At 55.3% G+C, this 4475-nt stretch overlaps 1 long non-coding RNA gene across 1 annotated transcript; it reads right to left on the bottom strand.

Moving 5' to 3' along the window:
* Nucleotides 1-550: 550 nt before the first annotated feature.
* Nucleotides 551-4262, bottom strand: LOC109249788 (uncharacterized). Its single transcript, XR_002072759.2, has 3 exons — nucleotides 3307-4262; nucleotides 2426-2680; nucleotides 551-1301 (listed from the first exon to the last, which is right to left on the bottom strand). It is a non-coding gene; the product is annotated as an uncharacterized LOC109249788 (long non-coding RNA).
* Between the last annotated feature and the right edge of the window lie 213 nt (nucleotides 4263-4475).

Here is a 4475-nt window from a genome sequence, read left to right as displayed (position 1 = left end):
AAGCCCATTATTACCCTTGACCTCATTCCATGAGGATGGGAGATGTACCCAGAGGTGTGTGCCCTACGACGAAAACCAAAAACACGAATGCCTGAGCGATCAGAGCACAGAGCTAAGATGGAAAGATGGGCGAGGAGGGGCCAGAATGCCCTGTGTACGTTATGGGAATTCAAGAACTCACAACACGGACTTCCAAATTTAGTCCTGAGCTTTCTGGGCCAAGCAGAGAGGGGAACCAGGCCAGGAAGGAAACACTCTTCCTGCAAGAAGCAGGGACTTGCTCGGGGCCTGGCTGTCAAAGAGCCTTCCCGTGGGGCCCACACCAGAGACCCTGAGGAACATCATGGGCTCTGTCCTCCTGGGATTCCTCCTCGCACCTGTCTCAAAGGGGGCATCCAGGACCCCTCAGGGACCGCCGTCCCAGGGCACAGGCGTCCTCTGTCTTACACAAGGTGTCTGACCCTCTGAGGGCCCATACACGGGCCATCCAGGAACACACGCAAAGCGCCCGCCCAGCAGGCCCGAGGCTCACCCCCCACACCCCGGGTGGAAACTGGGCTTCTTCTCTTTGGGGAGCGGCAATCATCCCCTGCTGTCCAGCCTCTCTGTCTAGTGGGGATGATGGGGGCCAGCTCCTCCGTGGGAGGATTAATCACCACCTCTCTCCAGCTCCCCCCTCCTGCTTAATCAGAGTCATAAAACATCTTAATGTCAGGCCACATCCATTCCGCAATCGTGGGTAAGTCCCTTCGTAAAGAGAGCCTCTGCCAAGCCTTCTGACGAGGAGGCCCTGTCCCTCAGCTGGGGCTTGAGCATCAATCCTGAGCAAAGCTGTGTAAAGACCCTGCCTCCCCTCTTGGCCATCTGGGCCCAGCTGGCGCCCAGGGACCGTGGGACCCATGTGAGTCTGGGTGAGTCACCCGGGAAAGACATCCTGCCGCGGCCACTGGCCTGGGGGACCGTGTGCCTTCCCTCCTGAGCTCGTGGTGACAGCATGCTCTTCACCCCTTGTCCCCAGCAGGCATGGAGCTTAGAGAACCGGCCACACACCCAGGGCAGGGAATCTGTACCTGGGCAGGCGGCCGGGTCGGGTTATCAAGAATAGGAGACCAAGGAGACAAGTTCCCCAGGGCTCCACCCGGGAGGTGGCCGGGCCTTGTTTTCAGAGCCATGCATATTTCGCCAAAGTATGTTTGGAAGAGGAACATGCTGCTTACCGTTTCTAAGCTGAGCAAGTGAGGGTGCCGGGAAGTGAGAGCCAGGGACGGACAGGGCTGGGTTTTTTGGAAAGGACAGCGCGGCTGTGAAATGCGAAACCAAGTTGTTGTTCAAGCCCAGGGTCAAAAGACCGGCGCAGAAACTCTCCCTCCGCGATTTGGGGGTCACTCTGAGGATGCTGAGCGTGCCCACGGAATGAGCTGGAACAATACATCACCTCTCCGGGTGCTAAGGGGCAAAGGTGCTGGCTCACGGCCGGGTGGTCCTGCGCTCTTGGACCATCGTGCCGGCCCCGGTGCCGCAGTGCCTGGCTGGTGGCAGCCGCTGCGGGCGCCTGGGATGCCAGACGGGGATGGTTTCCGAGCAAAGAGCAGGTGGAGAACGGAGAGCGGTTTTCGGTGGGCAACACACGGGACTGAGATAAGCCGCTGACCAAAGTTCTGTCCCCGAAGCCCAAGCCCGCAATGGCTCAGGATGCCAGGTGACATCAGGCCCTCATCACCTGTGTCCCCACGGACCGGGCACCCACCGAGGGCCAGGCCCCGCTCTGTGTCTACACACAGAGTTGACAACCCTGCACTCATCTCTGAGGCAGGGGCGAGGTCTCCGTCTATGAACACGGTTCACAGAGCTGGTGAGGCCAGAGCAGGGTTTGAACCCATGTCTCTGGAAGAGCGGGTCTGGGCCCCTTTCCTTCTCTGACTTGCCCATGAACAACAGTCTGTCTGTTTGCCTCCTGCCTCCGTCTCTGCCCTCTCCTTTCCCGGCCTGCTCCCCCCTTTCCTTCCTCGCCTCCTCTTCCGGCCCCAGCGTATCTGCCCAGTGTCTCACCCAGTCCTGCACAGATGAAGCGGGAGGCAGGCGCTGTGCACTTGGACGCACGCGAACATTCTCCCTGACCCGGGAGCACTTGCAACGTGCTTGCTAAGTAACGAGAAGGAGGGTAGCGCTCTGTGTTTGCCGCTGAAAAATCAGGTGAGCTGGGGGCGCCTGAGAGGCTCCGTCTGTTGAACATCGGACTCTTGATTTCGGCTCGGGTCGTGATCCCAGGGTCGTGAGATCCAGCCCCGCATCGGGCTCCATGATGGGCGTGGAGCCTTGCCTGAGATTCTCTCTCTCTCTCCCTCTGGCCCTCTCCCTGGCTCACGCACGCACACTCTCTCTCTCTAAAATGAAAAGTTTTAAATATGGTGAACCGAACACTTACTCGTCTCTCTTTGGTTGGCTTCCGCTTCTGGGTAACGTTCAATCAATTACTTCAGGCAAACCCCGCTCACCGGTGATTCAGGGAGAGCAGCTTCTGGGAGGAGAGGGGCCTCCCGGGTGTCTGAAGGCGGGTAGCAGGTGGGGTGGTCAGGAGGAGGGGGCCAGGTGTTCTGGAGTCGAATTCCAGCTCTGCCGCTGGTGGCTCCGATACATTCCTTGGGGAAGGCATCCATCCTTCGAGACTCGGTCTTTCCATCTGTTAAGTGGGGGGGGGGTTGTTAATACCCACCTCACAGCGTGCGTGTGAGGGCTCCCCTAACAACACATGTCAGACTCACAGCACAGAGCTGGTGGCCGGGTGACGCCGTGGCTCCCTTCAGCGGGCCAGCGAGGCTTACGGACCCCTTCCCAGAATCGTATGTTGAAATGCGTAAAATAAAATTCAGAAGGATGACAAAAAAAAAAAAAAAAAGCCCCACAAATATCAAAATGGGCGTAGAATTATAAGTGTGGAAAAGCAACGTGTGTGCTCTTTTCTCGTGCATTCGTAGTAAGATCCAGTGGCGGGTCTAATAATGATTGCAATTTCAGGGCAGAGATGATCAGGAACCATTACTTCCAGATTCCACAAGAGTAACCATGTGGTATGAAACACCTGTGATCCCGCTGGTGCTAAAATCCCCAGTCCTGCTAATGCTGCTCTGAGTTCCTGCTTCCACTCAAGAATCAAAGGAAATGCTACATTTCAGTTGAAAGCCGGCGAAAACAAAACCACAGCTTCCCCCCCCCCCAACTTCACCCATGCACCGTGAGGAGTCACTTCTCTGGGCTCCGGGTGAACAGCCACCCAGAGGCAGCAGGGTGGGGACGGAGAGAACTCACGCCTCATCTGAGCTGGGAACATCGTGGGCAGTGAGGATGTCAGAGAGGATTTCTGCATTTTGCTTTCTTTCCCTCACAGTTCTCCTAAACAAAACAAAACAAAAAGAAAAGTGCCAGGGGACAGCATTTCAGAGGGGATCATTTTCTCCAAGCAATCTATTTATCCACCTGAATATTAAGTTCACAGATACTCTCGTCTCGCAAAGAAAAGGCGTGGGTGGAACATTCTTTTAAATGTCAAATCCGAAATGAATCTGCAGGGCACAGCCTCGAGAAAGCTCTGTGTTCTCCAGCAGCCGATTCTGAACACAAAGAGATGTACAAGCCCTTTCTTGTCAGAATTTAGGTAACATTTCCAAGTTTCAGAGTCAGAGTTCTGAGGTTGTTGGTGTGTGGGGTTTTGAGAGGCTCTTTTTTTTTCTTTCTTTCAATATTCCTCCTCCATCTCCGCTGGTCCCTATCTCCGAGCTCTCAGCAGGTGCCCCTGTAACTCGCCCCCTGTGGGAGGCTGGTCTCCAAACACCCAGCAGTGAACCCAGTTGGTTCACTCAGCATCTCTGGCCCCCTTCTCTTGCCTTCTGGGAACTGCCCTCCTCAACATGGGAATGACCTTCAACCCCTCAGTATAGCGGTGGGCATGAGACCCCAGCCGGCCCAGGCCCAGCCCCTTTCCACAGACAAATATAGACACTAAGAAACAGGGGACTTCTCTCCTGCTGAAATCAATCACAAGCACCAAGAATCCTATAATCTGGGGGTGCCAACAGCCATTGCGTCCCTTTTGGAGATGCTGTGAGAGCTAAGGTACCTTCCCCTGTAGAGGAAGCAGTAAAGCTGAAAGACAGCAAGAAACAAAATCCTGGTACCCGCACCCTTGATCCAGCTGTTCCTGAAGCCTCGGTCTTAGTCTCTTAAAGGACCTAAGCTGAGTCCCCTCTGAGGATTAAGCAGTTTGAGATGAGTTTCTGCCACTTGCACGTGAAAGAATCCTATTCTTTGTAATAATTCTGATGGCAAATGCTGTCTTAAGTAGAAGTGCTCTGTCCAGAGTCAGAGTCCAGCAGAACAGACAAGGTGAGGTGGCTCGCAGTTCAGGTGGCCACACCCGGGCTCACACCTGACAAGTTCGAGGACGGTCACAAGCTTCCCCATTGCTGAGACTGCAGGAC

Source organism: Panthera pardus, unplaced genomic scaffold, assembly GCF_024362965.1.
Source record: "Panthera pardus isolate Hobbes unplaced genomic scaffold, ASM2436296v1 HiC_scaffold_16, whole genome shotgun sequence".
Lineage (NCBI taxonomy): Eukaryota > Metazoa > Chordata > Mammalia > Carnivora > Felidae > Panthera > Panthera pardus.
The sequence above is the reverse complement of the archived record's forward strand: the minus strand, read 5'-3'. Positions and strand labels throughout refer to the sequence as shown.